The sequence below is a fragment of the Saimiri boliviensis genome, chromosome 14 (genome assembly GCF_048565385.1).
Source record: "Saimiri boliviensis isolate mSaiBol1 chromosome 14, mSaiBol1.pri, whole genome shotgun sequence".
NCBI classification, from domain to species: Eukaryota; Metazoa; Chordata; class Mammalia; order Primates; family Cebidae; genus Saimiri; species Saimiri boliviensis.
This window is the reverse complement of record NC_133462.1, coordinates 60,581,164-60,594,233: the sequence shown is the minus strand read 5'-3', so window position 1 is coordinate 60,594,233 and position 13,070 is coordinate 60,581,164. Positions and strand designations below refer to the sequence as shown.

Here is a 13,070-nt window from a genome sequence, read left to right as displayed (position 1 = left end):
GAACTAAATACACGTTCCATTATTTCCGATCTTTCATTCAACTCTCCATTTACATGGGGGCTCCCCAGAGCTGATGTTTCTCTTTCGCTGTCATAAGTAGTCATTGACTGGAGCCGATCATTTTGAAATAACGGCCTGCAACCCTTCCACTGCCGTGATTAACACAGAGTAATAATTATTAACCACACTGATAACTGCAGAGGAGGGGGACCGCTGCCAGGTTGCCCTGCTTTTCTGAAGCCAGGAAAGTTCCTTGTCATTCCACCAGGGGGGGGTGATGTCCCAGAGAGACCACAGAAGGCTTTCTGCAGGCTTCTCCAGGAGACCAGGAGCTGAGTCTCCTGCGCTACGGGCAATCGTCACCAAGGCTGGGTTTGCTGTCATATCAAGACTTTGTGCCACAGTGCAAAAGTAGGAATTCCGCAATAAAGAGTGTTGGCTGGAGCTTGAGGGATAGGGGAAGAAGAGAGAAGGTAAAGAGACGCTATGGGATCGTCCTATGCTCTTGGCCTTTGAAACATCAGGAAATACTGTCAGCTGAATAGATGGAAGGGGCTGGAGCCACCCATGACTCAGAAAGATTCATAACACCGGAGCCCTGAACGGGAGCATTTATCAAAGGCAGGCAGAGAGAGAAATCATCTGACTTGAGACAATTCAAAAGCAAAATCCTATTTCTCAGCTGTGTCCCTAGATTGCACTCCCTCGTTGCTTTTTTAGGCGGTGAGTTTCGGAACGGTCGCAGCATGGCAGGCTGGCGGTTGTGCCAGGGGCGGCCGGGTGGGGGGGTGGCGGTGGTACAGAGTGCATCAAGGCCAGTTCCTGCTTTTTACAGGTGGAGAAACCAAGGCCAGAGGTGGGAAGGTGACCTACGTGAGGTCACACCGCCAGGGAATGCAGAGTGAGAAATCAAACCCAGGTCTCCCGACTCCCAAGGTGGGTTTATTTTTACTTCTGTTGCTGTTGTCTTTTAATGGAGGCAGCAGCCCTCATTCTCCCAGCATTAATTCTGAGTCAAAAGAAGCCATTCCAGAGAATCAGTGCTGTAGCTCCAGAGAGAAAAAGGAGGAAAGCCAGAAGAGAATGATAGAAAAAGAGAACTGCTTTTGTCGACCTTTCTTTTCTGTCCCGTACAGCACTTACAATGCCTGGCGAGAGAGTATTTCACAAAAGGAATCATGATGAACTTAATATTAAACTGACTCAGAGGGGAAACGTAAACGTGAACCTTTCTTTCTAGGAATTCGAAACTCAGAATATGGAAAACATTGTTAATGTGGCTACTAATTGTTTCATGATGTCAGCGCTGATGCAGCTGATTCCTACCTGCCCAGAGCTTGTGCCACCTCTGGATTTGTCTTTTCAGACCCTAGTAATCCACACCCTGTCCTAAATTTAGAGCATGGGGGCAGGCACTGTGGTTTGCACCTGGATGTCAGGATATTTGATTTACTTAAGTAGGGTGTTTGTTTATTTTTGCATGGAGTGATGGACTCCACTCTGCCAGCCTCCTCCCCTGGCAAGGTTCCACCCACCCCTGCAAGACCTTGGACCAGCCGTCACCTTGGCTTGAGGCCTCCCAGACTCCCCCTAGGCCGCTGCTTGGCATCGCCTCACAGTAGACTGATGACAGGCCCCCAGGCCAGGGACTGGCTTTTCAAACCAGCCCCTGTTCATCACTCTTGTCACACTTGGGGATATAATCCCAGGGAGTACCTGGCACCATGTAAGGTACTCCAGATACTAGTCAGGAAAGAGAAGTTGGAGGCTGGGGGCTTAATGGTCTGTCCCTGAAGAGCTTGCAGTCAGAAGCAGGAAGAAATTCTTCTGCTATCATTCTTATCTTTCTCTCTCCCCTAATTAGGAGGAGCTGTGAGTTCAATTCTGTTGGGGTTTGTAGGGCACAGATGCAATCAAGGAGAGTCAGACACTGGCGTTTTGCTCACTCGGCTCCCCGTGGATTTCCACAAAGACCGACTGGCATGCTTTCTTTAAGGGGTGGGGGTGACACGCGTTGCACCCAATTATCCCATTATTTTGAAAGGCAGGCGTGGCCACATATGTGGTGTTGTACAGGGCAGAGGTGACGTAAGCTAGCAGAGATTTGCATGTTTTGGCAACGTCTTTCCCACCAGCCAACTCCCACTGTTAAACACACACCCCCTGTAAAATCAGGGAGAATTGAGCTCATTAGTATGATTGTTTATAAAAATCATAACAATTGCAACAACACACTCTCGTTTGTAAGAGAAAATGACACTCCTGACCCTCGGCAGAATTAAAGCTCCGCGATGCTTTGCCTGACTCATGATGAGTCTGGGGGCTTTCTCTTGTGGCAGACTCTAGGTCCTTGTTTGAGGGAATGCTAAGAAGCAGGATGAAGCCTGTTGCTTCCCACTGGCATTCAAACTCCGACACTGATGGACTCCCATACTTTCACACGTTCTCCTCATCAGAAAAGAGCAAAAATTAGAGAAAATGGGTGCCAGATAGACCTGCATTCACATTCTGACCATACCACACACTCCCTGCGTGGCCTTGGCACCATGATGTGACTTCTTGATCATCAGTTTCTGCATCTGTAAAGTGGGATGATAAACCGGGTATGGTGGCTCACTCCTGTAATCCCAGGGCTTTGAGAGACTGAAGCAAAAGGATTGTTGAACCCAGTTGTTGGAGGCTGCAGGGAGCTATGGTCGCACCACTGCACTCCAGCCTGGGCAACAAAGCAAGACCCTGACTCAACAAAAGGGAGGTGGGGTGATAATCATACTTTATTTCCTGGTAAGATTAGAGTTGGGAGGATTAGTATTAGTGCAAAGGAGGACCTCAATATACTTTAACATTTACCATTATCTTATGATAATTATGAGCAACTGAAGAAAAGCTGTTGTTTTGTCTTAGTGCAGGAGCCACGACAAAATGATCACTTCCCATCAGTTCTGTGAATTTCTGATCTCAAAGCAATAAATGACATTGGTTTTGTTCAGTCTGATCCCCACCCCAGAGAGCCCTGGCAGGCCTGCCCAGGAGACACTGAGCCCTCAGAAAGCCTCAGCAGCCCAGCTGTAGCTCTGGCAGCAACTGTCCTCTGAACTAGGCTGGGCATCAAAGTCAGGAGGTCAGTGACCCGGCACAGGCACAGGCTTCCTGGCCAGCGAGGGCTGCTGAGCAGGGGCAGACCCCAAAAGTACACTGGCATAATACATCTCAGCTCACGAGGAATGGGACCATACTAATTCCTGTGCAATCACAGCGTGTTCTCCAAGGCACCTCGCCCACCCTTGTGCCTGGGAGGGTGTGGGTGTGTACGTGGGCTGCTAAGTAATGAAGACCAACTGCAGCATGGGTGTGCTTTGTGGTTCCATAGGGGAAGGTTGGTGGACAGAATCTCTTCTCTGCAGCATTTTCTTTTCTTCTTTGCTTCTTACCTTTTTTCTTTCTTTTCTTTCTTTTTTTTTCTTTCTTTCTTTCTTTCTTTCTTTCTTTCTTTCTCTTTCTTTCTTTCTTTTTTTCTTTCTTTCTTTTTCTTTCTTTCTCTTTTTCCTCCCTCCCTCCCTCTCTCCCTCTCTCTTTCTTTCTCTTTTTGTGATGGAGTCTCACTCTGTTGCCCAGGCTGGAGTGCAATGGTGTGATCTTGATTCACTGCAATCCCCACCTCCTGGGTTCAAACAATTCTCCTGCCTCAGCCTCCCGAGTAGCTGGGATTACAGGCACCCACCACCACGCCCGGCTAATTTTTGTATTTTTAGTAGAGACAGGGTTTCACTATGTCAGCCAGGCTGTGATTTTGTGATCCTCCTGCCTCGGCCTCCCAAAATGCTGGGATTGCAGGTTTGAGCCAGATGCGCCCGGCCTCTCTGCAGCATTTTCTAGTGGAAGAGTAGGAGAGAAGGAGGGATCCTGAGGTGATGGGCAACAAATGACCCCGCAAGCAAAGGGATATTTCTGGTGAGCCCAACTGTTTTTCCTAGAAAACCATCCAAGAGAAGAAGTGCAGTTGTGCAGTCGGGAAATAGATTGGCCTCTGGATGAAAGTCTCAGGTTCGAAGAGAATATCCCCGTGCATTTGTATAATGCTTTCTGGCTTGTGACGCCCTTTCATAGTCAGCGTCTTGCAAGATATGAAATGCAAGAAATATCATTCTACTTTACAAAGGAGGAAACTGAGGCACCAAGAGATTTAGCCAGGGATTCTGTGACCAAATGATTAGTTTCTCATTTGGGGGGATTCTTTTAGAAAAAAATAAGAGAGGAAGGCCCTTTTCCTGACCCTTAGTGCAAGGAATAGAGCGAAAGAAAGGCCCTGAGCCTCAGCCTTCACCTTCCATGCCTGGAGCCCCGCTGTCCATACTCCCCTCCCCTCCCCCTGCCCTGAAGCCTTCTGATCTTGCAAATGCCAGTGCCTTGCAAACTGTTCCAGGGACCTACTTAAGTAGGTTTGGGACTGCAGTTGCCTGGGCTTCACAGAGAATATTATTCTCCCAGAGCAACACACTAGATGATGGGGGAGGGGAGGGAGTGTCAGGGAAAGAGGACGAGGTATACAGGGACATAAGCGCTGCTCGTGGGAGGTTTAGTGAGAAAGGAGTGAAATCCTGCCTTGTTTGATTTGGAGCCTTAACAGGCTTGCTACTGTTTAAAGTACACAGGAAAGTGGGATTTGTGAAGGGAGGAGAGGGGAGGGGAGAGGAGGGGAGGGTGATGTCTTTATGAATGGTGCTGAGAATCCCGGAGCAGGTGCCCTGTTCCTGTGTCCTGGGCTGCCGGCCCCGTTGCCCAGGCTGAGACCCACCACTCTGGCATCCCGCAGTCTCTCTCTTCCATTCATAGGACTTGGCCCACATACTCCAATCTGGCCTGTCAGACCGATCCCTTTGTTCCTAACAATGTGGTGGGTAGGGGAGGCTGCTCTGCTGCTGTGCTTGCCTGACAGCGTCTGCTGGGTGAAGGGGGAGGTACCTGGTAGGGAGACAGAAGGGACCACATTCCTGCCTGTCTATAGTGGCAAGCCTGGGCTCAGGGCGAATAAAAGATGACATGCATCTTAGAGTAGAAACCATCAACTTGGTGGTGGCATCAGTGGTCTCAGCTTTGGGAGCCAGATAAAAGCCGGGCAACAGTCAATGCACCCTCCAAACACTGTCTCTGACACTGGCAAGCAGAAGCCCCCTTGGCTCCAAGACACAGGTTCACACAGCCTCCTGAGCCCAGCTCCCAGCCTACTCAAGGCTCCCTAAATATATGCATGCACATACTGGCAGGCAGCATTCCCATGCTAAACACTGATGGCTTGCCGCCCCCACCTCTAAAGGGAGCAGACTTGATGCTGAAAGGCTGCCAAAGTGTGGCTGGCTTCCAGCACCAAAAATACCTCCTGGGATCCAAGGGGCTACTGTACTGGCATCTACTTGTGGGGCTGGAGCTGCTGCTGTGACAGAAAGGACTTCCCCTGGGGATGGGCTACTTGCCCATTTGCGCCTGTGCTCCTTAAAGCCTAAGAGCTTGCTTTCCAGGGCCAAGGCCTGCTCCCAGCCTGGGAAATGCAGGTGGGAGCGACTCAGCCAGACCTGCCTTCCACAGGAGAAATACTCATTCCTCACAGGAAACATTTCTGTGCCATTCCAGAATGCTGGTGTCCTGTCCTCTCCCACTTCTCTCATTCTCTTGCTAAGTCACCCATCTAGTGACAAGCAAAGAAGAGGCCTGGGGCCTGGAACAATAATGCAACAGTGACAAATGACTTTCCAAACGTGAGGTTCCAGGAATATCTTGACTAGGGCAGGTAGGTAGGCTGGGGTGAGCGGAGAACCCTGTTGAGTGTGCTATGATTTTCCAAAGGTGAAGATTCGGCATAAGATAAACATTTCCCCGCGCATTCATTTGTGCACTCATTCATTTGACAACTGTCTGTTAAATATCTACAAGCTGCTCGCAAATGTGCCGCACCATGTCTATCCCGCCGGATGGGAATGAGGATGAAGTCCAAGGCCCTGCCAGAGGACCGGTCAGTCCCTGGGGACTGTGGGTCCGACAGCAGGCCGACAGAACCAGGAAGAGTATAGTGAAGGCCAGAAACATACAAGAAAGCTGGGAAACCTCAGAAAGACATAGACAGAGCTGAGGGCATACAGTCTGTAGGGTTATTGCCATGCTTTCTTTAAAACTATGTGCCACAGTGGTCATTAGGGACTGTATATAGTTTCATTAAAGGAAAAAAAATTAGTAAATTTGCTCTTTATAAATATCTGCATAGTAAATGAATGACTACCCAGATCAAAAGGATAAGGTTAACAAAAAAATGTAAAGACTAAAGGTGTAGGTATACCACTGCTGCCTCAGAGGATGTTAAATCTAAATATGAACCCTGAACCCAAGGTTTTTTTTTTTTTTTTAATTCCCAGAGCATGTTATTATAATTAGATGTTTCACTAATAAGATCCATATTTGTTCTAGCCTATTAAGACTAAATATAACAACAATCTTTCCATTTTGATGATACTGTTAAATCTTTCACTACTCTTAACGTTTATCTATTTTAATCTCCCCAGCTGTCTGGAGAGTAAAGACAGAAATTCCCATCTTACAGATGGACAAACCGTGGCCTGGAGAAGTTAGAGGTGCTTCATCCAGGGCACATCCCAGTAGATCAAGTTAGCGTTCTTTCCATTGCTATGCTGACCACAGGTTTGCCCATAATCTCACAAGACTCAGATCACCCTGTTCAGTGTTCTCCCACCTCTGTTCTCTCTCTCTCTCCCTTTATTCAGGAAAGAGAGGGGAGGCATGGGGGTAAAAGATGGGGTGAGTGAAGGAGTCTGTTTCATTTTATGCTTCCTTGCTCTTCATTCTAGGATTTATTTCTGGACCACAGAAGTTGGGGGGGGGGCAGTATGAGAAAATTATTTAAATTGTATCATAATCTTCCCAAGATGTGATTAAATTGAGGCATGGGGAAGAGAGATGACCTCTTCCAGAGTCAGACAGCACTTGATTTAGAACCAGAAGCCCTAATTTTTAGCTTGGAGCTTTATTAATTACATGCCTCCAATCCTACCACTCCTGGTCTTAGGTGTAGCTGGCCAGACTCCATGAACAAATGGGGAAAGTGTTCCAAAATCTTCTATCATCTTCTTCGAATCATCTTTCTTAATAAATTGTGGTTTAGATTCAGTCTACTTAGAGATAAGAGCATCGACTAGACTATCTGCATGGGGAGACAAGATCTACTTATAAAAAGAAATAAAATAATAATACAGGGTAGATATGATAATGTACTAGTGTTTTACCAACAATAAATGCTAAAGTAGTTTGAAGGAAAGAACAGGTCTGGATCAGGCAACACAGCTTAGACAGATTCTTTGTAGCTCCACAGGACAAAACTAGAAATAACCAGTGAAAGTTACAGGAACACAAATTTCAGCTAATTACAATGAAGAATTTTTGAAGAATTAGCTAATTTCTGCAGATGTTGGAGTAGAGCCTATATGTTGGAGTAGAGTCCTGTGTTGAATGAACGATTGTTCGAGATGACTGGTTAGTCTAGATTTCCTTTTATTTTCTTTTTCCTCACTTTCTCTCTTTCCTTTCTCTGACTCCCCTTCTTCATCCCTCCCTCCCTTGCTTTCTTCTGCTCCTACTGCTCTGAGAATTTCGTGCAATTGCTTTTAGGGTTTCTGCAGTGATTTTTGTTGCTGTTTTTTCGATTTATACCACTGAGGACTGTGGCCACCAGAGGGCAGTAGAGGAAGTTTATCAGACTACTTGGACATGAGTAAACTCGTGTGCGCTCTAATAGCGAGTAGGGACTACACCAGACCCTGTGAACTCGCTGGGGGCCAGCTTGCAGGCTCCTTCCAGAGAGCAGTGTCTAGAGGCTGCGGAGATACTGAGACTGCATGGCGCATTGTCACCCAGAATCCTGAAACCTCTCACCTTAGGTTGTTAAAATAAGTTATCTTGTCGCCACCCCTCTGATTCCCCTGCCAAGCAGACTCTGTGCGTTGGATATAGAAAGCTCTTCTTCCGTCCCCAATGCCCCCATCCCAGTCAGGATTCACCAGACGCCCAGGATCTCTATCAGGGCTGGAAGCTTGAGATTCGATTCAGAGCAAGGCTCATTTTCTCATTGCAAAAATATTAACAACAACTTCAAGCCTTATTTAACAGCTTGTTGGCCCTTTTTTTCCTTTAATTTGCTCCCACAAATTCCAAGACTCCGGTCTCAACCCCAGCAGACAAGCCGGGTTCCTCCCCACTCACCCTCACTCAAATTAAAGATGAAGAGGAGGGAGGTGTGCAGGATGTGCGCGGTGACAGGTGATGCGAATGGCGGGGAGTCCCTGTCCCTACTGCCCTCACCCACCCCGCCTGTGTCCTGAGCTCCCACCCGCGACCTTCGACCTTCTACCCCCACTGGGGGCTAAGCCAGCTGAGCTCGCAAGGCCCAGATTCGAATCCCCGGGCCCTGGCAGCATTTTCTTCGCCCCCTTGGCTACTTAAGGTGGCCGCCGGGTCCGGTGCTGAGCTGGGCGCAGGACAGGCAGCGGAGCGGCCTCCGGATGCCAAACCTGCTTCTCCTTTGTTGACAGCTTGCAGAAGAGGAAGTCCGTGCGGGCGGGGGAGGGGGCAGGGGCTGGCGGTGGCGGGCGGTGCCAGCGGCGGGAGGCCCCTGCCAGGGCAGACGCGGCCGGCGGGGAGGGGGTTAACGCGCGCGGCCTCTATGATAATGAGCTGCATGGTAAAATAGGGAGGCCGGCGCTCAGGGCTCCGCCAGCGCCGCCGCCACCGCCACCGCGGGAGCCAGAGCTGCCGGGCGGAGCGGCGTCCGCGCCAGACTGGAGCAGGAGGGCAGCGGAGCGCAGTTGCTGGGAATTTTTCAGCCGAGAGGCCGAGCGATCAGGAGAGAGACCCCGCGAGCTTGGGAGCGGTAGGGAGCGCGAGCGCCTGAGCCAGCAGAGCAAACCTCGAAATAGATCTGGAGAGCCGGGATCCCGGAGGAAATGGGACTGTGAACGAACCCGGGAGCAAGAAGGGAAGGAAGCGCCGGGATTGCTGATGTCAGAGGAGCCCGGAAAGTCGCGCTGGGAAAATCTGAAGGCAGCCGGGGCTCTGCTTCTTCCCCACGAGAGACGCCACCGGCCACCCCCACACGCCCCCTCGGCGCCTCCGGGTGCCCCCCGCGAGCCGGCGACAGCGCCCAGCCCGGCTGCTGCGGGGCGACGGAGCACTGAGGGGCGCGCGGAGCGGAGACCGAGGGGCGACTTCAGGAATACAGATAAGCGGTTGGTGGCTTGACGTGGATTTTAATGAATTTGGACTCCATGTGGATTTGGTCGTCTCTGTGATTCTGAGCTGCGAGCAGGGAGAGGGGCCTCGCGCAGCCCTCAGCAGCTGGCGGCCGAGGCGGACGAAGCGGGGACAGAAGGACAGATCGACGCTGCCGAGCTGGGTAAGCGGCTGGGCCGGGCGCTCGGAGTCGGCGGCGCCCTCCGCCCTCACCCCACACGCGCGCACACCCGCGGCGGCTGCTCCTGCGCCCACCTCTTTGGGGTCCCGGCCCCAGGCACCCGGGCTCGGCCGCGGCGGACGAGTCCCCGCGCGGGCTCGGCCACTTTGGCGGGCCGGAGTGCGGCGTGCGCGCGATCGCAGGCTCCCTGGAGCCGCTGCCTCCCGCCCCGGGCTTCTCGGCCGGCCGCCGGCTTCCCAGCCCGGGCTGCGGGAGGCAGCAGCGCTCCGCCTCGCGCCTCCACCGCGCACCTGCCGGCGCCCTGCGGCTGTGGGGAGCTCCGGGCGGCAAGGCTGTCCCGAGAGCTGGAGCCCAAAGAGGGCCTCGGTGGCACGAGCGAGACAACCCAAAGCCACTGTGGCCAGCGATCGATCTGGGGGCGTTCGCTCCAGCGCTGGAGTCCCTGGTGGCCGCCAGCTGTCCCTTCCGATGGGGAATGGAGATCAGGGGAAGGGGAAAACATCATTTGCGCGGGTTCCATAAGGCTCGGGGAGAGATTCTCAGGCACGGAATGGGTCTAAGTGCTCCATCTTCTGGACTCCCTTCCCGGGGTATCGCCCAGCCAGGGTCCAGCCCCATAGTTTGAGCACCGCAGGAGTGCTGGGGGTTGAAATGGTAGTTTGCTTAGAGTCCCAGAGGCTCCTGATGAATCGTTTGAGAATATTTCCTGCCATATACTCTTCCTTGTCCCACCCCACAAGTGAGGTAGGGATCCTAGAAAAATCTAGCCCTTTTTAGCCATCCCACAGGTAGTCTCTCTAATGCTAATCATGGTCTAGATGGCCAGAGAGTCACCAGAAACTGCCATTCTAGATTCCCGAAAAATGTCCACCTGTTTGGAATGCCCCTAGCCCTTAGTGGGACCTGCCTACTCAAACTCGGCTCTGCTGGGTGGGGGGGTGGGGGGTGGGGGGGTGATAAAAATAATGGGGGAGTCAAAGTTGGATAAAAAATTTGGGGTTCTAGGTCAGTAAAGGTCTAGAAATGAGAGTGCATGGAGTGGGCAGTGGAAGTAGGAACAGGTCTCCTGTAGGAAACTAAGATCCGAGAGAGACAGTGACACACCAGTAGAAGGTAGGGAAGGGACATGAAGGCGGGATCAGTTAGGGAATTGGGACTGCCAGTCATAGCTTGGGCAGTCACTTGGCCCATCAGCTAGGAGGAACCCACAGAAATTTGGGGGTACATTCATCTCCTTCCATTCACGTGCACAGTGGGTAAGGTTGAAGAGCGGCAGGCCAAGGTGAGTTATCTGGGCTGGGCTGGGCTGGACGTTTTGAGAGCAGGAGTCAGGTTTAGCTCTCCCCTCTCCCCACACAATAGCAGTCTCCCTCCTTTGCTGGGCTTATTTCCCACCCCTTGAAACTTCACTCTTCCCTCTGGATTGGCTTTGGATTCTGGGGCCTTCTATGGAGTGACAGAGCCCCGGGAAGAGATAACGTTGGCTGGAGGCATTCAGCTATTCCTAACTGAAATGCACGACTTTTGTGCAGTCACCCCAGAAAGCTCCTAGAGTTGCTTGCAGCGCTCTCCTCTCTGCCCTCCAGGCAAGAAGAGAGAAGCATTCATTAACTTCCCTCTCTCTTCACAGAGCACCATTTGAACTAATTACCTGTGATCTCTCTTTGGTGGTGGCCTGGGGGCTGAAGGGGTAGTGAGGAAAGAGGGTAGGGAACCAAGGAAACAGAGTGGAATCTGTCAAGATACCCTATGCAGTTTGTTTTTCTTTCCCCTTCTTCCACCTGGCATCACCACCATCCCCTCCTCATTACGGAGCTTGCCCCTGCTGCCACCAGCCAGCATTACCTAAAGGAGCGATTTCCCTCCATTCTGCAGCCGATCCTGTTCGGGGACCCGCTGATAAAGGGAGGGCAATGCAGACTGCCCTCTCTGCTCCCTCACTGTCCTCAGCAAATTGCATTAGGATGGGGCAAATTGGCTTGCAAAGCAGTTAAATGGAAATGACATTTGGAGCAATGTGCAGGGAAGATGCCGAGGAGCAGCAGCGGTGAAGTACCAGGAGATCTCCTTTACCCAGGGACCATGAGTCTGGCAAGGAAATCCCAGCTGGCCCTTCTCTTTGGCAGGGCGAAAGGACAGGGGTCCCTGGAAGCCTGGAGCAGGACAGAGGAGCTGGCTACCTTTTCAGGCCATGTCTAAATGAAGGGTATGGTGGTGTCTTACATCCATCACCCAAAAGTATGTTATTACAAGATTGGTGTCTCTCCCTTTCAGAGCTGGTCTGAATACCTACCCCTGTCTCCAGAGCACCAGAAAGCATTCGCCCTGCAACTCTCTTGACCATCAAAAGCTGCAGATGCGATGAATTTAAAAGTTCATTCACCATCTGTTTCACTGAAGTCTACACTTAAAATGAGGTTAAAAAAAGAAAACCCTCAAAGAACAGCGACTTGTTTCCTAGGTCCAGCTCTTGTTTACAAATCCTTCTGATTATTCAGCTAATCTTTATTTCATGGGCAGGTTACAAGAAAACACAGGAGCAGGAGGGGAAACCAGTGACATGGTTAAATCTACAAGGCAGCAGCTGACAGCAGCCTAAACGCACCACTTTAGGTGCTATGAAATATTTACGGTGCTGGAGTTGTCAGATTGGGGGTTTTATAGTTTCGATCCTACCTCATTTTCTATGATTATCTCCCCAAGATACAGGGTTTGGTGTGGGGGAGGCATTCCTGTCTCTAGCAGCACCCCTGCCACCACCAGCTGTCTCCCTGCATTGCCACACAGCTGTCTCTGCACACACGAACTGAGGCACAATATACTTCTGTCCATCATGGCAAATGGAGAGGCGAGGAGCGCCTAGCCAAGCCCCCGCCCCCACCCCCACCCCTGTTCTGATCGTAAAGAGACTGGAGCATTGTGTTACAGTCTGTTAACTAGAAATAATTCAGGACCGTCCATAGGGAAACTGGTAGAAACAGGCTTTGAGGTGCTGGGAGTTTTACAGCTCATGTTCATTCTCCCCTTAACCCCACCCCCCATCATCACCACCCCGCCCAGGGGCAGTCTGTTATCAATTCATTATATGTGAACGTTCTATTTCTACCCTTCACATATGCTCAGTTCAAACAATGATGAATGGAACCGGTTCCCTTAACAGTTTTTTTCACTTAGTTACAAAGATTTCATGCCTGATTAGAGTAAATGAGGGGTGGGTGTGCATCCACTTCTTTTTTGGTCATTTCTAAAGGTGAGCCCCGTGGAGTCAGAGAGAAAGGCAGTTCTTCCCAGGGTCAAACAGCTGGTCCCAAGGAGCGAGGGAGGGATGGCTGGTAAGAAGAGGACACCCCTGTCCTCCTGGGCTTAGCCCTCAGGCTCTCCTGGGCCTCATTCCCTGGCATTCGGGCATATGGAACCTCTTTATCTAGTTCCACACTGCTCCATCTGGAATTGGAGGGTAGAAACAGAGGTGAGAAAGTTCTTTGTTGGGGAACAGGGTTCCTACTGGGTAAGAGTGTAAGGCGGGAGGAGGAAGGAAGGGCACAGAACTGAAAGAAATGGCTGAGGTCTGAGCAATGCAAAAGTTCTCTGCTCCTACGGT

General features: G+C 51.0%; 1 protein-coding gene across 1 annotated transcript in view; it reads left to right on the top strand.

Moving 5' to 3' along the window:
• The first annotated feature begins 8,723 nt into the window (after positions 1 to 8,723).
• Positions 8,724 to 13,070, top strand: part of PLXNA2 (plexin A2) — a 219,210-nt gene continuing 214,863 nt past the window's right edge. Inside the window, exon 1 of the mRNA XM_003930409.4 lies at positions 8,724 to 9,451. The gene's annotated coding sequence lies outside the window, so the exon portion shown is untranslated. The remainder of the gene's footprint in view (positions 9,452 to 13,070) is intronic.